This window comes from Megalops cyprinoides, chromosome 15 (genome assembly GCF_013368585.1).
Source record: "Megalops cyprinoides isolate fMegCyp1 chromosome 15, fMegCyp1.pri, whole genome shotgun sequence".
Classification (NCBI taxonomy): Eukaryota; Metazoa; Chordata; class Actinopteri; order Elopiformes; family Megalopidae; genus Megalops; species Megalops cyprinoides.
The window spans coordinates 34,319,650-34,344,980 of NC_050597.1; the positions used below are offsets into that span (position 1 = coordinate 34,319,650).

The 25,331-nt window shown below is 46.2% G+C and overlaps 1 pseudogene; it reads right to left on the reverse strand.

The window, feature by feature from the left end:
- The window catches only part of LOC118789753, a 53,947-nt pseudogene that overhangs the window by 23,104 nt on the left and 5,512 nt on the right, over positions 1–25,331 (reverse strand).

Genomic DNA, 25,331 nt, shown 5'->3' on the forward strand with positions numbered 1-25,331 from the left:
CATTACATGGTTCATGTTTTCATTAGTGTTATTAAGCTTCTCAGAGTTTTCAGTAAAGCATTTGCTGTATTTTTAGATGTTCAATCACTGGTGTCCTCAAAGCTAAAATCAGCTAGAATTTTTCTAGTCTAGTGTTTTATAATCGCACCGGTTATAGCATACACACTAAACGGCAAATTAACACGGTGTTGACCGTACGCGACGAAAGGGTTATGCCTCGTTTCCCCACAGTTTTGTTTGGTGTCTATAATTCAGTATAATTATACGCAATATTTCCCCTCTAGTGTTCAACGCAAGGAAAAGGAGATGGATCAAAACGTAACTCATCACTCATGTCGGTGTCATCATGGAATGATGGCAACGGGTGAGCAGCCTCTATATGTCAAATGAGCGCGGCAATATAATGGAGGGAAAATCACAGTGGTAGAATGGGAGGGAGGATGAAGTTTTCATATCAAAGTGAGTAAAAGATGATCTGTATGTCCTTAAGATTATTGGTTAAAGCACAGTGTTTATGTCGAAGCAAAAGGTTGCCTGATTATGCAAATTCTTTCTTCAAAATATGTTTAATGAACTCTCACTTTTATTTAACTTCGATCACTAGTCAAGCAACTGAATTGAAGGAAATAGCCTGTTAGCTAATTCGTTTTTTCAATGCCATTAACTTCCTGGCACACAGTGCATACGGACTCTCCGAAATCCGCTGCAAATGTTAATTTTTTCAACCACACTTGAAGGCAAATTCTGGACCTTAAAAAATGGAGGAGGAATTTCGCAAACACATTGGAGATCACAGAGGTTCCCATAGGAATGAATGGACTTCCGGTTGACTCGCATACATACACAGAGCTATATGAAAACGAGGCGTAAATTGAAAATTTGCACAAAGGTTCTAAATAAAAGGAGAAAAATAATCAAATGTAAGTACCTTTTATTTGTCGAGTATATAATTCAAAATGTAATAAGAAATAGGCCTTTCCATGTGGTCATTTTACATAAACTATTTATTCATTGAATTTACAGAAAATGTGCTATATATAATGCTTTTCAAGGTTTAATAGTAGCTGATACAAAGGTTCCATCTGGGAGATAGTGCCTAAAGTAGCCATTCAGATTCCCAAGGTATTTCAGCAAAAGGAATACAGACAGACAATGTAAAGGAGTAAGTAAAGGAGTTGGGCCCCAAGAGGAAGACCACAGCAGAGACGCAGTAACCCAGTTGAATTCCATAATCTCTAAGCAATTCAGATGATCCTGAATATATCACCCACATAAGCCTCAGGGCTCGAACTCGGATGAACTTTGTTGAAGGTCAGACTGGAAGCTTAGCTAATAAAAATAAAACATTATAACATAAATAAGACTTTATTGGAATACTTAAGTCACTTTTCCAGAGAGAGAGAGATGTGGATTCAGATTAACACTCCTTTCATTAATGACACAGAATTCCAACTATACCTCCACTTGCACTTTTGTAGAACATTTTGAGATGTGCATTTCCAGTATGAAGGACACTTAAAATTACCACATAAAGGATGTGTTGCTGTGAATAGACCTCTGTTAAGAACAGGGAACAAGACTAAAAGGCACAGTTAATTTCCTTTCATATCAGAGTATGAAAATTTTGATCACTTTACCATTGTAAGTGCAGGTCATTGCATTAGGAGGTGAAGAGGCTTTGCTGCAATACCACAGGCCACTTACTAGTTTTGCTTCTTGCCTTTAAGACAGCTCTTGTGAGCTGCAGCTCCTTCCGCAGCACCTTTATCCCTCTCCTCAGCCCCCAGGCTTTGGCTGCAGCTGTGGATGGTGTGCAGGATGCTGCTGACTGTGGCTTCCTTCTCACCGCTGCTCGGGCCACTCTTCCCTGCCTGCTGGAGAAAACACTCCCTCTTGTTGTAGCCTGTGACAAACTGAAGAGGATATAAGCTTCAGTTACTGGTAGGTTCTGCAGAAGAGGAGTCTGGAGCCAGAGAGTTTATCAACATGATACTGCACCTCCACTGGGTCCGTCTGGGGGTCGGCATGTGGCTGGAGGCTGATCAGGCTGGTGGCACCCTCCAGGACTTGGCAGAGCTCTTTCATGAACACGCCAAAGAAGGGCACTACCCTGCAGCCCGGAATGTTGTGGGCGTGGTTCACCATCCTTCTGTAGGTGGATGAGGACTCATGGTGTGCCATGGCATCATTCAGCCTGCGCAGGGTCTCAACATCTGATTGGTCCATGAACTGCCACATCTTTAGCACTTTACAAGACCTGGCCAGTTAAAACACCAAACTCAGTTACTAAGAGGAGACCTGACTGAGGCAAAAACCAAACACAGTTACTATGAGGAGATCTCCACCTCTCCTGGAGGGTAGCATCAATGTCTGATTAAGAAGGCTGAATAGAGAACATACTGTCAGAGACTGATACCTCAGTCTCTCCTCTTGTGATTGCTCCTTGGTGAGAAAAAAATGAACAAAGCAATTTCCTCGCGATTAGTGGAAGCAGTCTTTATTGGGAAACAGTTGCAACAATCTACAGCTAGCTTTAACCTTACAGAGTAATTAGAACAAATCCAGTGGCTGCTGTCACATCCATGAAATATTACATACACTGTCATTGAAACGCACTGAAATCTTACATTCAGGCTTCACTAAGTAGTGTGACACGGTGGTAAAGATGTAGGTACAGTGCCGTCCACTGATAGATTTGTTTATTTTATTTGTTCAACTTTTATGGACAGTAATATATAAATTGATTTTAATGTGAAACGCAATCTCACAGGATGAATCTACAGTGATGTTGCAGTTTCATCCAACCAAGGACAACAAACAGGAAATTCCCCCCCCCCTCCCCCCGCAGAGATGCCAGTAAAAACTGGGTGCATTCCTTTGCTACCTACGGAAGCCCGTTTCCGCCACTTAAAAAAAAAAAAATGGATCACAACTCGTTATTTAGAGATATCATCTCGTTATTTACAGATAATATCTCATTATTTAGAGATAATATGTTATTTCGAGATAGTATCTCGTTATTTTGAGATAGTATGTCATTATTTACAGATAGTATCTCATCATTTTGAGATATCTCAAAATAATGACATACTATGTCGCTATTTTTAGATAGTATCTCTAAATAGCGACATACTATCTCGAAATATTGAGATAGTATGTCTAAATATTGAGATAATTTGTCGAAATAGTATCGAGTCGAGATAGTATCTCGTTGTTTGGAATTAGGCTATGCGAGTTTAGTGTAACAACAGAGTTTAGTGTAAATGCCAGGCCCTTACTGTGTCTGATCTCTGGTGCCGCTTACGGTAAACAGTAGAGAAGGGTGCGAGACACATAGCCATCCAGAGATTCCGTCAATATCATTTATAGTCTCTCTGAACATTGAAATGCCGTGATGACATACAGTAACCTACACTGACTATTGTCACGACAATGACAGTGTGACTACCATAATGTCAGTGGATGCTTTTGTAGCATTCTTTCTAGGGTCCTGAGGCTTATTTTTACCTTCTTTTAATCCGCACAGAATAACTCCGCGGTTATGAATCGTCAGAACATATCCTGTACCAGACAGATGTTATGTTCGTTAATACATGCACACAGGCAACTCAAACTCGCCACCACACATGTTCCTTTGCTCTCCTTGAACACGTGTGTTCAGCGGGCATGCGCACATATGTGCACACGCAACACACGCACAACTCAGAACAAAGGAACGCACACCCTACGACGCGCTCACACACACTAGTGCAAGACATTTGCTCAAACCTACATATCAGTGTAAATACATACACATGCTTCACTCATTGTACGTGACACATGTGCCTTACTACTTTGATTTTATATTTCAATAAATGCATTGTTTTCCAAGGTTGTCTGTTGTAACACGTGGAATGAATATCGCCAACCACTGCTGATCAGAATTTTAAAGACCTTCACCTCTTAGTTGAATTATCAGTGTTATTTGTTTAGTTGGCTAAATAGATAATATTGTGATCTGATTGAGAATAACTATTGATGTGGTAATTTCGATTATGCTTATTAATTTAATTATGAATTGAAGTTCCAAAATAATAGTTTAGTATATTTTATGAGACTGATATACGAAACGAAATTGAGACTGATATTTTATTTTAACCACTGTGGTAGATGCCATATTCTGTGTGGCGCCTCCATGTGTTTAATTTAATTATCCCCAACATAATTGGTACCTTATGTAAGGATATTCCTTACACGTAAGTGGTACCCCCTCTAATCGCAGGCATTGTCCCTACGTAAGTGGTGCCCTCTCTGAGGAAGATTAACATCTCCTACAAAGAACAGCCCTCGTAACAAAAAGGTTGCTGGTTTGAATCCCTGCTGTTGTACCCTTGGGAAAGGTGGTTAACCCATAACTGCCTCAGTAAATATCCATCTGTATAAAGGGATAAGACCTACAGTGGCTTCAGAAAGTAATCCCCCCCCCCCCCCCCCGTGATTCTTTTTGTTGTGTTGCAACATCAAATTTAAGTATATTAGAATGGGATTTTTTTCTGCTCCTTTTGAAGTGAGTCTCTACAGAAATATCTTCAGAATTATTTTAAAAATAAAAATCTGAAAACTGCTTAAATGATGAGTATTCACCCCCCTTTCTTTAAACAAACTAAATTAGGAGAAGTGTTTCATTTTCTTGAGAGTGTAACGGGTGGGAGTCAGTGAGCGAGGGAGTTTCGAACCGAGGTTCTTACTGCTCGCTGCCAACCCCTTACAGACAGCGTCGTTGCCAGTTGAGCTAAAGGCAAATTGCTCTTAGCATTTCGGCAACAACGCTACTTAACCAGGTCTCGGGGGAGTGACGTAGCCGCTTCAACCGCTCGGCTACCTGCTACCCGCTACCTAAGGCTTTACCCAGGACTAACACGAGCTAATCACTTCAGCTCTGCTACAAGAGCTCACACTAAATATAGTAAACAAGCTACACCTGTATTCATTACAAATCCACCTGTGTCCAATTGTCTGCTTGCATAATAAATATCACTGATTTTTGAAGGTCTGATCTGACCTGCTGTCATGAAACTTTGCGATGAAGGAAAAAAGCTGGAGGAGGTTATAAAAAGGTCAGCAAAGTTTTGAACCTTCCTGGGAGCACTGTGCAATCCATCATAACAAAGTGGGAAAAATATGGCACAACCCAGGTGCTACTAAGATCAGGCCATCCTTCCAAATTGAGTGCCTGGGCAAAAAGGGCATTTGTCAGAGAGGTAACCAAGAGACCAGGCCAGAAGAAAGCCATTTCTGAGAAAGGCCAATATAAAGGCATGCCTGGAGTTCGCTAGAAGTCATGTGACAAAACCTGAGAGCTTTTGGAAGAAGATTTTGTGGTCTGATCAGACTAAAGTTGAGCTCTTTGGTCTAAATGGCAAATTGCTATGTTTGGCATCTACCGTCAAGTATGGTGGTGGTAGCATCATGCTATGGGGTTGTTTTTTAGCAGGAGGAACTGGAAAGCTTGTTCCCATCAAGGGCTATATGGATGGAGCCAAATACAAGCAAAATCTTGAAGAGAACCTATTCCAGTCAGCCAGAGGTATGAGTTTAGAGCGAAGATTTATGTTCCAACAGGACAATAACGTCACACCCCGACTTCCAGTCCTACTACCTCACTGCCCTGCCCGTCAAGCCAACTGCGTGCTAAGAACCGAACAGTCCTGCTACCTCGCTGCCCTGCCTATCAAGCCAACTGCGTGCCAAGAACCGGACATTATAGGATAGATTTTATAATTACTATGTCATTAATTACTGCTGTCTATCTAACTCAAATGTCTTTAAGTACATTGTACAACTTTAAGTCTCTCTCTAATTCTAGCTGCCCAGTGCCGGCCAGAAGCAGATGGGCTCCCCCTCTGAGCTGGGTTCTGCTCAAGGTTTCTTCCTTTTAATTGGGGAGTTTTTCCTTGCCACCGTTGCCTTAGGCTTGTTCTCAGGGGGTCTCAGGCCTGGGATCAATGTAAAGCTGCTTTGTGACTTGTGTTGTAAAAAGCGCTATACAAATAAAATAATAATAAAAAAATGACCCAAAGCACAGGGCAAAAACTGCAAAGGAATGGTCTGAATGTGTTCCGGAATGGCCGTCAAAACCCAGATTTCAAAGCAATTGAAAATCTATGGCATGACCAATGAGGAGTAGAAGAAAATTCCAAAATCAAAATGTGCAAAGCTCTCAGAGACATATCTGAGACAACTCAAAGCTGTAAAAGGACAATGCACTAAGTATTGACTCTGGGGGGTGAATACTTGTGTAAGTTGTCCTGGATAAAAGCTCTGCTAAATGACAATAATGTAAGGTAATGTAAGTACTGTATTACAGATGGAAGTATTCCAGCTTTAATGTGTAATTTCACAGTGCATGCTGCTTCCCTACCTGAGTCCTGCCAAGAACTCCATCACAGAATTGTAATTTCCCATGTTCCAGTAGCATCGAGCGGCATGCCCCAGGTAGGAGAACACCTGTTGTTTCTCATTCATGGATCCAGCCATCAGGATCAGCCAGGTAACCCACAAGCTCACCTACAGACAGTACCCACAGCTAGGATTAATGCATATTTACAAGGACACACACCCTTCATCTAGGATACAGACTCCTTTCTTAGTGTACAGCTAAGATATTGAACAGGAATATCCATTATTCAAACCAAGAAATGCAGTTGACATGAAATTAAAATCAATTCAGATTTATTACTATGTTTCCATATAGAACAAAAATGGAGAAACCAAAAGCTTTGATTTATTCATCTGGAAAACAGCACTTTACAGTACAGCATTCACACCCATAGACCACCACTCTATCAATATTATTAGTATATGCGGTATTATTATTCTCTAGTGAAGCAAACATCAATTAGAGGATAGGCACATCTCCACCTGAGCAACTTGCAGGCTCCTGAGGAGTTGCAGGGTGCCAGTGAGCAGGGAGACCATGGCTGACAAACCCATCCTTACTCCCAGCAGGATGAAGTCAAGCTGTTCCACCACCATGGGTCACTTTTGGCTGATGACACAGATGGGATCAGACCCTGGGGCATAGGACTCAGCCAGCACTCTGAGTAAGCACTTCAGATGCCCAAGCCACTCAGAGCCGCACATTAGCAAAGTTTTGGACCTCTGTTTCCTCAGCATTGATAATAATGTCACCCTTTGCTTTCAGACATCCACACAAGAAAAAATGAGACTGATTTGTCAGCTTTCCCACAGGCTTCAACTGTCATATTTTACAGGGAAATGTCTTAGAAACCCTACTCATATGACTGCAGCTATGTTTAAGAACTATGTAAATATATTGCTTAATTGAAATAAACTGAAATCTCGATACCAGATTCTTCCTTCCTCAGAAAGCTTATAAGTTTGGTGTTTTAAACGGTCTTCTCATGTGACAGATCTGGCCTTGTATCATGTGGAAAAGGTTGCTGTGGAGGACCTGTGCCAGCTATTGAAAAGTGTATCCAACAAAAGAGCTTTGTTTCCTTAATCCAGGTAGTTTGAAAGTATTTAAAAATGGATGGTTTATTTCTGCATTTTTATTGTCATTGCTGTAGTAGTATTATGCAGTATTATTATTAACAACTATAATACTCCAATACTAATAATAATTACAATAAATTGTTGGTAGTTGGTGGAAATGCTGTGATACTGCTCATTACATGAAGATTGTTTTTTTGGGAATGCAGAAATTACAATACATTAACCCAGTAATGTTCCAGTTTCCCTCTGGGAAAAATAAACACATAGTAACAGAATTTCTGTTCTAGCCTCCATGCCCAAAATATAATTTTTTCCCCACTCACTGGCCTCCCTGCTTTGAATCACAGCATGTTTATTATTAGACATGGCTGCACACCTGCACCACAGAATGTCACTGTCACACCCAAAGCTGCACCTACGAGTTAGGACAAATTTAAGTCTACTGTTCAGAGCAAGAGAAAATAAGAAGCTTATTGAAAAGGACAGCCCAAGCCCAAGTAGATGCCTTTTGCTGAGACTAAAGAGATTGAGAGCCTCTCTCCATAACTCATGTTTGATAAAGACAAAAGAATCTTACGCCTTTCTCCATAGCTCATGTGTTTAGTAAAGACATTAACTAAGAATAGTGAAATCTATCAATTGAAATGAACTGAAAAGAGGAACCAGTCTTTGTTTCCTTTCTTTGTACTCTTTCAAGATCCTCTATGTCTTTTATCCAATGTAATGGGCAGGGCATTAGGACCTGGGAGCCCTTCCTCTTAGTCACTTGGTTTACCTTAGACAAAGGATAAAAGTAAGGTTGTCAACGTTAACGCGTTAACGCTCGTTAATTAATCGCGAAACTTTAACACGTTAATTATGGAAGGAAGTTGCGGTCAACGCAAATTAATCATATTATCAAGTTTGACCGCAACTTCCTTCCGTAATTCCAGCGCGGATATTTACCTGGCTGAATTACTGAAAGGCGTGGCAAACGCAGATGTGCTGAACGGCAAATTTCGTTTGAACCCTTTCGCGCGTATGGTCACACCGGTGTGATTAGCCGTTTAGCGCATATGCTAAAACTGGTGCGATTAGAACACTAGATTGGAGAAATTCTAGCTAATTTTAGTTTTGAGGAAACAGCAATTTAACTCTAAAAATATAGCAAATGGCAACTGAAATCTATAAGAAACTTAATAACGCACATGAAAACATAACAAACCAAGGTAACACCTGCGCTACATACCATAACAAATAAGTCACATCGGAATTACGGAATTATGGGAGGAAGTTGCGGTCAAAATTGATAATATGATAAATTTGCGTTAAAACATTAACGCCTTAAAGTTTCGCGATTAATCGCGAACGAGCGTTAACGCGTTAACGTTGACAGCCCAAAATATAAGTCATCCTTACCTGGGATAAGCTAGGTAATCGCGGAATCGGAGAATCGGAGGCGGCTGGTGAGCTGGAAACAGGGGCTGAAACATTAGGCCTACCTTTAAATCTATCATTCAAATCTATCATTACTTTCAACCTGTTCCCCTTTATCCTCCTTGATTAACAATAAAACAAATAATTCACAGAATAGAATAGAATGCCTTTATTGTCATGGCACATTGTTGTACAATTTGCTGTGCAGCCCCTGAGACGGTACATTAACATTCTACACATGTACACACACACAAACACACAACAGAATATATATATATATATATATATATATATATATATATATATATATATATATATATATATACAAAAGAAAAGAAATATATAAAAAGTGTAATTAAATATATATATATAAATAAATAGAATAAAAAAGAAGTGGCATATCGAAAGCTTATATTGTACTTATGATATTGCACCATGAAGAAATATTATTTCACTGTGGTAAAAAGTACAACTACAAAAGTACCAGTATTATTGCACTTATAAACATTATTGCACGTTATATGCAGATTGAATGGGAATACTATTCCAGTTGTGGGGGGGGGGGGGGGTAGCAGTGGGGTGTTATCAGTGTTTTATGGAGTTCAGTTCAGTAATGGCTCTGGGGTAAAAACTGTTTTTGAGCCTGGAAGTATGGGACTTTAAGGCCCTGTAGCGCCTACCAGATGGCAACAGAGAGAAGAGGTGATGGCAGGGGTGAGTTGCATCTCTCAGAATGCTGCTGGCTCTGCGGAGGCAGCGTGATCTGAAGGTGTCTTCCAGTGAGCGCAGGGGGAGTCCAATTATTTTCTGGGCTGTATTTATGACTCTCTGGAGAGCTCTCCTGTCTGCTGATGTGCAGTTGGCATACCATGCTGTAATACAGTATGTCAATACACTCTCAACAGAGCAGTGGTAGAAGGATACAAGCAGCTCCGTGGACAAGTGGTGGATTTGATGTGCTTCAAAACCAGTCTTTCCAACCAAAACTTTGCTATGATGGGTGTGAGTGCCACTGGTCTATAGTCATTCAGACTGCTGATGTTGGTCTGTTTGGGCACTGGTATGATTGTGGCTGATTTCAGACAGGCAGGTACAGTAGCCTGGGAGAGGGACAGGCTGAAGATGTCAGTAAACACCTCCGCAAGCTGATGGGCGCAGTCTCTGAGCACTCTTCCCTGGAATCTCATCAGGCCCCACCGCCTTCTTCACATTCACCGTGCTGAGAATTCGCCTTACCTCCCGTGTCTGTATGGTAAGTGAGTGACTGGTGGTAGCTGGTGGGGGAGTGGCTACATTGTTCTCTTTTACCTCAAAGCGGGCAAAGAAGCAGTTGAGTTCTTCTGCCAGCAAGGCATTGTTGTCTGTACGTGGGTCTTTGTTGCTCCTGTAATTGGTAACGTGCTGGATGCCCTGCCATACACGTGTTGGATCCCTGTTGGTGATTGGCACCAGTGCGTAAACAGAGTAAATGATTATGCTCGCGAAACAGCGCAGATTGTCTGTAGTTTGTGTGCTATTGAGAAATCTATTAGATAACTTCGAACCCACTCAGTGATAGCTCCTGTTATCCCTGCAGATTTCATTTTCACTATGAGCGTGCTGTTTTCCCACGGCTACACACACCGACGAAATTTCGACTCCTCATTCAACCTCCTGGGAAACTCTCCCGGGGGAAAAAACCTGGCCTGGGTAGCAGGCCATACAGAAAATAAGGTCTCTCTATCAGCAGTTCTTATAAACTTCATAAGCATCAACAAAAATACACAGTGTTACTCCACAAAAGTTAACTTAAAACAAGCGGCGGTGGAGTATTTTTCCTCCCGCCGTTGGCTGTTCTATCTTTACAGTCACAAACTCACAAACTGTCCAGAAAGAAAATATTCTCACATCTATTTTCCTTAATAAACAGAAAGATACAACCATACACCGTCTGAAATAAAGTTTGTCTCGTTTCCCGAACTAAGACAAATTTAAATGCTTTGTCAGCTCGTAGTAAAACACACTTCTGTCAGTACTCCCGCCTCCTAGCCCTGCGCTTTTGGTTTTTTTTTCCTTTTTTCGCCTTGTGTTTCTGCCCGGCCCTTCTCTCCGCCCTGTCTCCGCCTGATTACCTGCGCACCTGCATCTCATCCCCTCGTCGGTCTGTCCTTATATATACCTGCTCGCTGTGCAGTCATTGCTAGCTCGTCTCAGTGTTTTTTGCCTGTTTCGTCCCCGCGTTTTCTTTACTCGCTATTCTTGTGATTTCGACCTGCGCGTTTTTGACTCCGTTGTTTGCCTGCCGCTTTGCTTAGTTTGCCTGATCGTGCCTTCCTGTTGTCTGACCCTGCCCGTTCTGACTATCCCGTTTTGGATTTGCCCACGGACTGCCTCCCTGGTTTTTGACCCTGCCTGTATTCTGGTTTTTTGATTCTGCCGTGTGTTTTTTCTCTGCCCTCGCGTCTTTTTGGGGTCTGCGACTGTGTCCTACCCTGTGCTGCCTGACAGTACGAACTAGCCATCATGGACCCAGCAGACCTACCTCACCTGAAGGCTGCACTGGAGCTGCAAGGTGCGTTGTTGGGGGGGCATCAGAACCAATTGGACGCCATCGGTCGATCCCTGGAGAGCTTCGCGACCAACCTAGCGGGCGTCACTGCACAGCTGCAGCAGCTGCAGCTCAACCTGGGCAGCCGCTCCCCTTCCCCTCCGTCCGCAGCAGCCTCCCCACCTGTCCTGCCCGTGCCTCCGAGCCGGGAGCCCCGATTGCCACCTCCGGAGTCGTACGCAGGCGATCCGGGAACCTGTCGATCGTTTCTGTCCCAGTGCTCCTTGGTCTTCGAGCTCCAGCCCTCCACGTTCCCTACTGACCGAGCGAGGATCACGTACGTCATCACCTTGTTGACGGGCCGAGCCAGGGAGTGGGGGACTGCGGTCTGGGACACCGATGCCCCCTTCTGCCACGTCTACACCGCCTTTGCCGAGGAGATGAAGAAGGTGTTCGACCGCTCCAGGCACGGGCGCGAGGCCGCTAGGGAGATGCTGCTGATCCGCCAGGGGCGCCGGTCGGTGTCGGACTACGCCATCGATTTCCGCACCCTGGCTGCTACCAGCGGTTGGAACACCGAGGCTCAGTATGACGCCTTCCTCCACGGTCTTGCTGAGACCATCAAGGATGAGCTGGCCGCCTTGAAGTTGCGGTCAACGCAAATTAATCATATTATCAAGTTTGACCGCAACTTCCTTCCGTAATTCCAGCGCGGATATTTACCTGGCTGAATTACTGAAAGGCGTGGCAAACGCAGATGTGCTGAACGGCAAATTTCGTTTGAACCCTTTCGCGCGTATGGTCACACCGGTGTGATTAGCCGTTTAGCGCATATGCTAAAACTGGTGCGATTAGAACACTAGATTGGAGAAATTCTAGCTAATTTTAGTTTTGAGGAAACAGCAATTTAACTCTAAAAATATAGCAAATGGCAACTGACATCTATAAGAAACTTAATAACGCACATGAAAACATAACAAACCAAGGTAACACCTGCGCTACATACCATAACAAATAAGTCACATCGGAATTACGGAATTATGGGAGGAAGTTGCGGTCAAAATTGATAATATGATAAATTTGCGTTAAAACATTAACGCCTTAAAGTTTCGCGATTAATCGCGAACGAGCGTTAACGCGTTAACGTTGACAGCCCAAAATATAAGTCATCCTTACCTGGGATAAGCTAGGTAATCGCGGAATCGGAGAATCGGAGGCGGCTGGTGAGCTGGAAACAGGGGCTGAAACATTAGGCCTACCTTTAAATCTATCATTCAAATCTATCATTACTTTCAACCTGTTCCCCTTTATCCTCCTTGATTAACAATAAAACAAATAATTCACAGAATAGAATAGAATGCCTTTATTGTCATCGCACATTGTTGTACAATTTGCTGTGCAGCCCCTGAGACGGTACATTAACATTCTACACATGTACACACACACAAACACACAACAGAATACATATATATATATATATATATATATATATATATATATATATATATATATACAAAGAAAAGAAATATATAAAAAGTGTAATTAAATATATATATATAAATAAATAGAATAAAAAAGAAGTGGCATATCGAAAGCTTATATTGTACTTATGATATTGCACCATGAAGAAATATTATTTCACTGTGGTAAAAAGTACAACTACAAAAGTACCAGTATTATTGCACTTATAAACATTATTGCACGTTATATGCAGATTGAATGGGAATACTATTCCAGTTGTGGGGGGGGGGGGGGTAGCAGTGGGGTGTTATCAGTGTTTTATGGAGTTCAGTTCAGTAATGGCTCTGGGGTAAAAACTGTTTTTGAGCCTGGAAGTATGGGACTTTAAGGCCCTGTAGCGCCTACCAGATGGCAACAGAGAGAAGAGGTGATGGCAGGGGTGAGTTGCATCTCTCAGAATGCTGCTGGCTCTGCGGAGGCAGCGTGATCTGAAGGTGTCTTCCAGTGAGCGCAGGGGGAGTCCAATTATTTTCTGGGCTGTATTTATGACTCTCTGGAGAGCTCTCCTGTCTGCTGATGTGCAGTTGGCATACCATGCTGTAATACAGTATGTCAATACACTCTCAACAGAGCAGTGGTAGAAGGATACAAGCAGCTCCGTGGACAAGTGGTGGATTTGATGTGCTTCAAAACCAGTCTTTCCAACCAAAACTTTGCTATGATGGGTGTGAGTGCCACTGGTCTATAGTCATTCAGACTGCTGATGTTGGTCTGTTTGGGCACTGGTATGATTGTGGCTGATTTCAGACAGGCAGGTACAGTAGCCTGGGAGAGGGACAGGCTGAAGATGTCAGTAAACACCTCCGCAAGCTGATGGGCGCAGTCTCTGAGCACTCTTCCCTGGAATCTCATCAGGCCCCACCGCCTTCTTCACATTCACCGTGCTGAGAATTTCGCCTTACCTCCCGTGTCTGTATGGTAAGTGAGTGACTGGTGGTAGCTGGTGGGGGAGTGGCTACATTGTTCTCTTTTACCTCAAAGCGGGCAAAGAAGCAGTTGAGTTCTTCTGCCAGCAAGGCATTGTTGTCTGTACGTGGGTCTTTGTTGCTCCTGTAATTGGTAACGTGCTGGATGCCCTGCCATACACGTGTTGGATCCCTGTTGGTGATTGGCACCAGTGCGTAAACAGAGTAAATGATTATGCTCGCGAAACAGCGCAGATTGTCTGTAGTTTGTGTGCTATTGAGAAATCTATTAGATAACTTCGAACCCACTCAGTGATAGCTCCTGTTATCCCTGCAGATTTCATTTTCACTATGAGCGTGCTGTTTTCCCACGGCTACACACACCGACGAAATTTCGACTCCTCATTCAACCTCCTGGGAAACTCTCCCGGGGGAAAAAACCTGGCCTGGGTAGCAGGCCATACAGAAAATAAGGTCTCTCTATCAGCAGTTCTTATAAACTTCATAAGCATCAACAAAAATACACAGTGTTACTCCACAAAAGTTAACTTAAAACAAGCGGCGGTGGAGTATTTTTCCTCCCGCCGTTGGCTGTTCTATCTTTACAGTCACAAACTCACAAACTGTCCAGAAAGAAAATATTCTCACATCTATTTTCCTTAATAAACAGAAAGATACAACCATACACCGTCTGAAATAAAGTTTGTCTCGTTTCCCGAACTAAGACGAATTTAAATGCTTTGTCAGCTCGTAGTAAAACACACTTCTGTCAGTACTCCCGCCTCCTAGCCCTGCGCTTTTGGTTTTTTTTTTCCTTTTTTCGCCTTGTGTTTCTGCCCGGCCCTTCTCTCCGCCCTGTCTCCGCCTGATTACCTGCGCACCTGCATCTCATCCCCTCGTCGGTCTGTCCTTATATATACCCTGCTCGCTGTGCAGTCATTGCTAGCTCGTCTCAGTGTTTTTTGCCTGTTTCGTCCCCGCGTTTTCTTTACTCGCTATTCTTGTGATTTCGACCTGCGCGTTTTTGACTCCGTTGTTTGCCTGCCGCTTTGCTTAGTTTGCCTGATCGTGCCTTCCTGTTGTCTGACCCTGCCCGTTCTGACTATCCCGTTTTGGATTTGCCCACGGACTGCCTCCCTGGTTTTTGACCCTGCCTGTATTCTGGTTTTTTGATTCTGCCGTGTGTTTTTTCTCTGCCCTCGCGTCTTTTTGGGGTCTGCGACTGTGTCCTACCCTGTGCTGCCTGACAGTACGAACTAGCCATCATGGACCCAGCAGACCTACCTCACCTGAAGGCTGCACTGGAGCTGCAAGGTGCGTTGTTGGGGGGGCATCAGAACCAATTGGACGCCATCGGTCGATCCCTGGAGAGCTTCGCGACCAACCTAGCGGGCGTCACTGCACAGCTGCAGCAGCTGCAGCTCAACCTGGGCAGCCGCTCCCCTTCCCCTCCGTCCGCAGCAGCCTCCCCACCTGTCCTGCCCGTGCCTCCGAGCCGGGAGCCCCGATTGCCACCTCCGGAGTCGTACGCAGGCGATCCGGGAACCTGTCGATCGTTTCTGTCCCAGTGCTCCTTGGTCTTCGAGCTCCAGCCCTCCACGTTCCCTACTGACCGAGCGAGGATCACGTACGTCATCACCTTGTTGACGGGCTGAGCCAGGGAGTGGGGGACTGCGGTCTGGGACGCCGATGCCCCCTTCTGCCACGTCTACACCGCCTTTGCCGAGGAGATGAAGAAGGTGTTCGACCGCTCCAGGCACGGGTGCGAGGCCGCTAGGGAGATGCTGCTGATCCGCCAGGGGCGCCGGTCGGTGTCGGACTACGCCATCGATTTCCGCACCCTGGCTGCTACCAGCGGTTGGAACACCGAGGCTCAGTATGACGCCTTCCTCCACGGTCTTGCTGAGACCATCAAGGATGAGCTGGCCACCCGGGAGCTACCCCCCAGCTTCGATGCTTTGGTGGAGCTGGCCGTTCGTGTGGACCAGCGCCTGTCGCAGCGACGAAAGGAGAGAGCTGTCGGTGGACTGCCTGGTTCCTCTCGAGCCTTTCCGTTAGCGCTCGCAGCACCGAGCCCCACGCCCCCGCTTCCTGCCTCCCCGGAGCCGATGCAGGTCGACCGCACTCGCCTGTCCCCCGCCGAACGTCAGAGGAGACTCAGCACCAGGTCGTGCCTGTACTGCGGGCAGACTGGTCACTTTGTGGCGACCTGTCCGGTAAAAGCCGGCGCTCACCCGTAGCGAGGGGATTACAGGTGAGCGTTACCCCTATCTGCCAGTCCCCTGAAATCCGCCCCCTGTTCTCTGCCTCCCTGCTCGTTGGGGATCAGCCTCATGCGGTCTCTGTTTTGATCGATTCAGGGGCCGATGGGAGCTTCATTGACGCCGACCTGGCGGCCCGCCTGCGTCTCCCCCGCATCCCGCTGCATTCACCTCTGGAGGCCCACGCCATCACCGGAGCCCCGCTGATTCGCATCACCCACGCCACTCCCCCGGTGAATTTCCTCATTTCTGGCAACCACCGCGAGGCGATCGTGCTGCACATCATTGACTCCCCTCAAGCTCCCGTGGTTCTGGGTTACCCATGGCTGGCCCAGCACAACCCCCACATCGACTGGGAGGGAAACAAGATCCTGGGCTGGAGTCAATTCTGCCACTCCAGCTGCCTTCGCGACGCTCTGGTCCCTGTATCGCTGGTTGCCCCAGCCCCTGAGGAGTTCCCGGACCTGTCGGCTGTGCCGCCGGAATACATGGATCTCAAACCGGTCTTCAGCAAGTCCCGCGCTACCTCGCTGCCCCCGCATCGCCCTTACGACTGCGCCATTAACCTCCTGCCCGGTTCATCTCCTCCTAGGGGCCGCCTGTATTCCCTGTCTGCACCGGAGACCGAGGCAATGAATAAATACATCCGGGAATCCCTCGCCGCCGGCATTATTCGTCCGTCCTCCTCACCCGCCGGGGCCGGGTTTTTCTTTGTGGGCAAGAAAGACGGCTCCCTCCGTCCCTGCATTGATTATCGGGGCCTCAACGCCATTACGGAGAGGAACCGCTATCCCCTGCCGCTTCTGACATCTGCATTTGAATCGTTACAGGGGGCTTCCGTTTTCACGAAACTGGATCTTCGTAGCGCCTACCATCTGGTTAGGATCCGAGAGGGGGATGAGTGGAAAACGGCATTCAACACTCCATCCGGGCACTATGAATATCTCGTTATGCCATTCGGTTTAACTAATGCCCCTGCCGTGTTCCAGTCCCTGGTAAACGACGTCCTTCGCGACATGCTTAATAGGTTCGTGTTCGTTTACCTGGACGACATCCTCGTTTTTTCCCGTTCCCCGTCAGAACATGTCCAGCATGTCCGTCGTGTTCTCCAGCGCCTGCTGGAGAACCACCTGTACGTCAAGGCGGAGAAGTGCGAATTTACCCGTAGCACTATCTCCTTCCTGGGTTTCATCGTCACGGCAGGGAGCATGCAGATGGACCGGCAGAAGGTCCAGGCTGTGGAGGAGTGGCCTCGCCCCGCCTCCCGTCGGGAGCTGCAACGCTTTCTGGGATTCGCGAACTTTTATCGACGCTTTATTCGCGACTACAGCACGGTGGCAGCTCCCCTCACGGCTCTAACATCGGTCAACAGAGCGTTTGCCTGGTCCCCGGAAGCTGAAGGGGCGTTCTGCAATCTAAAAACCCGTTTTACCTCGGCGCCCATTCTGACTCAGCCTGACCCTGCCCGGCAGTTTTTGGTGGAGGTGGACGCTTCGGATGTGGGTGTGGGAGCAGTCTTGTCGCAACGCTCATCGGCTGACAACAAGCTCCACCCCTGCGCCTACTACTCCCATCGCCTTTCGCCCACGGAGCGTAATTACGACATCGGCGACCGGGAGTTGTTGGCTATCAAGCTGGCGCTGGAGGAGTGGAGGCATTGGCTAGAGGGGGCGAATCTGCCGTTCCTGGTGTGGACAGATCACAAAAACCTAGAGTACATCAGGACGGCTAAGCGCCTTAACCCTCGACAAGCCCGCTGGTCCCTGTTTTTCTCCCGATTCCACTTCACCCTGTCGTACCGCCCGGGAGCCAAGAACCGTAAGCCAGACGCTCTTTCCCGTCATTTCACCCCTGCAGATGAGACCCAGGAGCCCGGCACCATCCTGCCCGCCCGATGTATCGTCGGGGCGGCGCATTGGGACATAGAGACCACCGTGCGCACCTCTCTCCAGACCGAACCGGGCCCCAGCTCCTGTCCCCCTAACTGTCTTTTTGTTCCCCAGCCAGTTCGTTCTCAGGTCCTGCAGTGGGGGCACTCCTCGAGACTCGCCTGCCATCCCGGTGCTCGTCGCACCGTGGCATTCATCAGTCAACGATTCTGGTGGCCCACCATGGCTAAAGACATCCGGGACTTCGTAGCCGCCTGCTCGGTCTGTGCCCAGAATAAGACTACCACCCGACCACCCGCCGGCCTGCTGCAACCCCTGCCTGTACCCAGACGACCCTGGTCTCACATCGCCCTCGACTTCGTTACCGGTTTGCCCCTGTCTGACGGTAACACCACCATCCTCACAGTCGTCGACCGTTTTTCCAAGGCTGTTCACCTTATTCCGCTGCCCAAACTACCCTCCGCCAAGGAGACGGCCCAGCTAATGGTGAACCATGTATTCCGTTTACACGGTCTGCCCACCGACGTCGTGTCTGACCGGGGTCCCCAGTTTACTTCTCATTTCTGGAGGGCGTTTTGCAGGCTACTGGGCGCCACTGTCAGCCTGTCGTCCGGCTTCCACCCCCAGTCTAACGGCCAGACCGAGCGGGCGAATCAACAAATGGAGACGGTGCTGCGATGTCTGACGTCCCAGGAGCCCACGGCGTGGAGCCAACACCTGTCTTGGGTGGAATACGCCATTAACTCCCTACCCTCTGCATCCACGGGTCTGTCCCCCTTTCAGTGCTGTGTTGGCTACCAGCCGCCCCTGTTCCCGGCCCAGGAGGAGGAGGTCGGCGTACCCTCGGCGGCGGCGCTGATACGACGCTGCCGCCGTACCTGGAGACGTGCTCGGCTCGCGCTGCTCCGTTCCACGGCCCGGATCAAGCAGTTTGCTGATCGTCACCGCTCCAAAGCCCCTCGCTATCGCCAGGGCCAACGAGTGTGGCTCTCCACACGGGACCTTCCCTTGAAGGTGGACTCCCGAAAGCTGGCTCCTCGTTTTATCGGCCCCTTCCCTATCGCCAAGGTTATTGGTCCTGCAGCGGTCCGGCTCAGGCTCCCGCTCTCCCTCCGTCGCATCCATCCCACGTTCCACGTCTCCAAGATCAAGCCCGTCATCCGCAGTCCTCTCTGCCCTGCTCCCCGGGCTCCGCCGCCACCTCGCCTGATCGACGGAGCGGAGGCGTACACTGTGCGCCGTCTGCTTAAGGTTCGGCGCCGGGGACGTGGATTCCAATACCTGGTGGACTGGGAGGGCTACGGCCCTGAGGAGAGATGTTGGGTCCCCGCCAGAGACATCCTGGACCCTGCCCTCATCCGGGACTTCCACCGCCGGCACCCTGGTGCACCTGCTGTTACGCCTGGTGGCGTTCGTAGGGGGGGGGGTACTGTCAGTACTCCCGCCTCCTAGCCCTGCGCTTTTGGTTTTTTTTTCCTTTTTTCGCCTTGTGTTTCTGCCCGGCCCTTCTCTCCGCCCTGTCTCCGCCTGATTACCTGCGCACCTGCATCTCATCCCCTCGTCGGTCTGTCCTTATATATACCCTGCTCGCTGTGCAGTCATTGCTAGTTCGTCTCAGTGTTTTTTGCCTGTTTCGTCCCCGCGTTTTCTTTACTCGCTATTCTTGTGATTTCGACCTGCCCGTTTTTGACTCCGTTGTTTGCCTGCCGCTTTGCTTAGTTTGCCTGATCGTGCCTTCCTGTTGTCTGACCCTGCCCGTTCTGACTATCCCGTTTTGGATTTGCCCACGGACTGCCTCCCTGGTTTTTGACCCTGCCTGTATTCTGGTTTTTTGATTCTGCCGTGTGTTTTTTCTCTGCCCTCGCGTCTTTTTGGGGTCTGCGACTGTGTCCTACCCTGTGCTGCCTGACAACTTCATTCAAACTTAACAAAATCAATGTAAAACTCACCAAAACCTTCTTGGTCACTGTTTTCAACAATCATCGACGCTGGTTTTGTTTAAAGAAACCATTAATTCACCAAGCGAAAATATTCTGGCTCTACACACCGTTTTTCTCTGCTGCTGGCCTCGCTCTCCTCTCTGAGCTACGTTAACTGCACTGGGAGGTCAGGTTGAATTAAAAGGGATTGTTAAACCCTTATCTCACCTCACTTGAAACTTGTATGAAACTAACAGCGCAACATTTTAAAGTATTTTAAGAAAGATTATTTATCACCGTGAATTATTTATTTATTTATTTAGCGTTATTTAATTTGGTATTTATTACTATTTATTGCTCAGTTTGAAACCTGGGTTACACTTACATGATATCTTGCTTGTGAAGATTAGCCTAATAGGCTATTTAGGCCACATATCCATGTTGATATAAAATCAGAAGATAAAGGCCATTAACTTAAACAATTGTATGAACTGCAACTTTCTAAAGCCCTTCCAAAGATAAAGGTTGGCCTACTTATTTATTTTTATTCAAAAAGATTAACATATCTACATGCTCTGGCATGAGGCGTGTGCGCAATCTGTTTACTGTAAGTCCAGCTGCTGAAAATACCCGTTCAGCCAGTACCGATGTCCCAGGTACACATAAATAGCGCCGTGCCAATTTAGCCAGCCTTGGAAATCTTGCTGCGTTGATTTTCCACCAATCTGTGGGACTTGTGTCTAGGGGGGAGGATTATCTTTGAGGTAGCTCTCCACTTTTGCATCTACACCATTGGGGCGAGTGGTGTAGCTGTCCCCTAACAGTACAGCCATGGCGTTTACAGCAGCGCTTTTTTCTTTGCAGCGGTGCATCTTCCCCGGCAAGACCAGCCCCTTCATCTACGCTACCAGTCGTATGATTCGATTCAACTGTTGTGGTGGTCACATCCACTGCTGTTGCTAACTCAAGAAGTTTGGTGTTCGCAGCCATTCTCTTCGCTGGTGTGAGAAATCCTAATGTTTATGACAAGGGTCCATCATTGATGCAATCATTGCAATCACCTTCATTCGTTCAGCCAGCTTAGACCGAACTTTAGACTTGAACGCTACTATTTTGGGGCTGTCCCCTTCTCTCATCAGATGGGTATTTATCAGGCTGAATGTGATCGGGTACGTGTTGGAGATGGACACCTCTGTCTCAGCAGACACAACCATGGTGGCACACTTAAGTGCTTTTAACACAGGCAACGAGTCTTCCATTAGCTGCCAACATTCATCCTTTAGCTCAAGAACCCTGGCGTCTTGGAGGTTGCTCACTGTACGAGCCCATCGTTATTCCATCAACCTGTCGAACATTTCACAGACTGAATTCCATCTGCTTTTGCATGACTGGATCAGGCGGCTGCAAAGTATGTGCAAAGCACGGGACCAACTGCCAATTCACTCGAGTGGGGTCGTTTGCTGCAACTATATTATTAGCATTGTCATGAACACATACGACAACTTGGCCAGCTAGGCCCCATGCATGCACTGTCTGGTTCAATTTTTCTGCCAAGTTGTCAGCAGTATGTCGAAGTGACATGCTTTCTGTGAGCAGGACCGCTGATTTCACCTGCCAGTCCTCCTCGATGTAGTGGCACGTAACAGTAATGTAGCTCTCTGTAGTTAATGCAGTCCAACAGTGATAGCAACATCAACCATAGCCAGCTGTACTTTTAATTTATCCTTCCTTTCCACGTATAGTTCTTCCAAACGATTTGTCAATGTGCCTCTGGATGGGATGCGATATCCTGGCTCGACAAAGTTCATTAGCCCACGGAAACCTTCAAAAAAATCCTGGTGATGAATAAAGAATGCACTATTTAGATTAAGCGTGTTTTGTCTGTCTTCATGGAAGAATATGTAGAGAGTTATCTCTGCAAACCTCAATTATAGGACTATATAAAGAGATGTGCCTATAAAGCTTTTATTTCACACAGTCAAAGTAAGTGACGACATAGGCCAACATGGGGGCAGAAATTAACAAAATGTTACTACAGTTTGTGTTTAGGATGTGACGTAGGTCTCATTCTGCAAATGAGATGGTTTAGTCTCTCCTTAAACCACCTCAGTGTCAGGTTTAAGCAAATACGCACAAAAAGTGACCTCTAGTGGCTGATATGTAATTTCTTGAAGACACAGCAACTGAGATCAAGCTAAACCTCAGCAGCAGGTTAAACCACAGGTACCGATGACACAGCAATGGGGCTTAAGAAGCCACGTGACTTCTTCTGCAACATGCGCATTTAAAACCATGTTAAACTATAAACCACAGCTAAGCTAATGACAGAGCAATTGCCCCACAGTGTTTTTAAACTTTATTATTACAGGGACCTACTTCTGTTGAGACAACTGAGTCCTCCTGGAAAATCCTCCTTCATATCTTAAGGTTTGTTTGGAGAAGTCAGTTCTCTGGCTGCATTCCAGCACTGCCAAATATGGCTACATTGCACATTTTTTATGAAAACCAGCTGTGAGACAACATGTATATGCCTTTCTCTTGGCGTATGTAACGGGTGGTCTCTTGCGTTGTGTTTTAATGTGATGTTACGTGGGTCGGCGAGCGAGCGAGTTTCGAACCGAGGTTCTTACTGCTCGCTGCCAACCCCTTTAAAGCCAGCGTCGTTGCCAGTTGAGCTAAAGGCAAATTGCCGTTAGCCTGTCGGCGACAACGCTACTTAACCAGGTCTCAGGGGGAGTGACGTAGCCGCTGCAACCACTCGGCTACCTGCTACCCGCTACCTAAGGCTTTACGCAGGACTCACACGAGCTAATCACTTCAGCTCTGCTACACGTACTTCTCATTAAAAATGTGTGTATCCCACTTGGAAAAGGGGATAAATATGGAGAAGAGGGTTAATTTTCAGTTAGACATTCAGCTTTTTTGTTTCTTGTTTTGTTTTTTGTTTTTTTTTGTGTGTGCTCTGTTGGACTGCAGGTTAATTGAATGGCCATGTGGATTTCCATTTTGTGATTCGTTGTACCACTGTGTGCATGCTTTTTTCCTGTTTGACCTTTAATATTACTGTTTGCGCAATTTAGTTTGTATGTTTGTGTCTGATTACTTTCTAAAATTCTTGTCTGGACATCTGGGCCATGAATTCTTATTTTGGTGTGAATTTGCAGCTAATAGAGCAGGCAGAGAAGAGCTGTCAGAGAAAGGTCTGGTAAGTTAGCTGTAAGCCAGGCCAGACCAGACCAGACTGTAAGAGAGTACACAGGGAAAAAAAGATGGCAAAAATCTGCATGTGGTCTGGTGCTGTGGAGAGTTTTGCGGTGAAACCTTTGCTTGATTGAGAAATTATGAGGCAACTGAAGACGCTGTAGCCTTTATTGCATAAACTATAGTTATGCCAGTGACCCAGGGACCTACATTGTGGATGCTGGAGTTGCATCTGCCTGCAGGATGGACTCTTGTTGGATTATTGTGATGCTACATGAAGCTAGGCCTTTGCTATTAGATGCCACTACCTCCACCCTCTCTCGGGTGAATGTGAGTACCCTCTGCATTTTTTCTCCAAAGGAAAATTGAGTTCCAAGGCAATGCATGCCAACGGGGGCTATGGCCATTAAAGACTTAAAGACTTTTTAAATTATTTTCATTGAATGAGTATTGTGTATTGTGTGTAACATCCGTTTTTTTTTTTAGAAAAAGAAAATTGCAAATTTCAGTAAACTGGCACTTGTGGTACATTAACCTATGTATGGTTTTGCTGTGTTTTGGGTCTGTTCATAACTCTGTTTGGGGGCTCCATTTGGGTTTTATTTTAGTAACATGAAATTCACTGATAAGTCACACATTACTGTAGAGAAGCTAAAACAGCCAATCTACAATCTCTATCCCAAGCCCTGGCCTCTAGCTATTTTGAGCCAAACCAGAGTCTAGATGGGGATGTCACTGTCTTATGGACTGTCCAGCCCATTTTAAATCAGCAGAAAATAAAAGTTAATCTGTTCTCTGCTGGCTCTGAGATTGGCTGAGAGACAGGTACTACATGTGTAAAACAGCAGATAACTCTAAAGTATATTGTGAAAAATAAATAAAATTCAAAATATGATATGCATGTTAAATCATTTCTTAATTTTTGGGTTTCATATTTGTCAGCATCATGGCATAGAATTTTCAGAAATTACTTAATAATGTGTACGTCCATGCATGCAGGTGATCTGGAAGACAAAGAGTGTGTAGTGGTGCAGTGGCAGTATTGTCTATTACATCACTTTCATACCTGTGTTGTCATTTCCCTGGTCTGACACAAACCATTCCTATTGTAATATCTCAGTAGACTTTACCAGAAGGGTAACATGGCACAAGGCTTATAAAAACAGTTTCCCCATCGATTAAGTCAAAAGTCACACACACTGCATGCATAGTATGTTACCACTATCAAATTACTGTCTAAAGTCTGTTTATGTCATATCAGAAATTTTACAATGGGATGGTTTTCAATAAAATTGAACCAAGTAGGGGCTCCTGAATAACTCAGGCAGTTAAGGTGCTAGTACAGGCTGAGCTGTACTGTCTTGGTCTGAACCTGGGTGTGTCTTGACCAGGGGGAACTAGTTTGTAATGCACATATCCTTACATCACAGTGCAATTGGCCTTTCAGCTCCAACACATGCTGTTCAACCTAATTGCAAAACATATGTCCTTACTATTAAGGTCACAAGGTCACAGGCTCACCTCATTGAAGTGTGCGACCAGGTCTTCCACTGCATTGTGTCAACCGCTGCCTGTGAGTGCGGCTGGGTGGACAAAGAAGCTTTCAGGGGGCTCTGGGGGCTATCCAGATCTTTTGTGAGGAAGCAGAGGTAGTTGAGAGGGAGCACCCTGTGGTAGAGCATCTGCTCCTGATCTGTCAGGATGATGGCCATCTCCTCTGGGAACTGGACCAAATGCTGCGGGTCCAACAGCTCTTTACTGATGCCTGTCACACTGGGCACACCAGACTCAGACATTGTGCCATACAGTGGCCGCTCTTAGGAACAGAAACATAGAGCCGTCTTAGCCACAGTTATGAACAGAAACACAGAGATCTGTGAGCCACAGTAAGGAACAGAAACACAGAGCCGTGTTAGCCACAGTTAAGAACAGAAACACAGAGCCGTGTTAGCCACAGTTAGGAACAGACACACAGAGATCTGTGAGCCACAGTAAGGAACAGTAACAGAGCCGTGTTAGCCACAGTTAGGAACAGAAACACAGAGCCCTGTTAGCCACAGTAAAGACCAGAAACACAGAGATCTGTGAGCCACAGTGTGGAACAGAAACACAGAGTTCAATTCATCTCCATAAGGAACAGAAACATAGGGCTCAGTTCGTCCTCATAAGGAGCAGAATCACAGAGCCCTATTAGT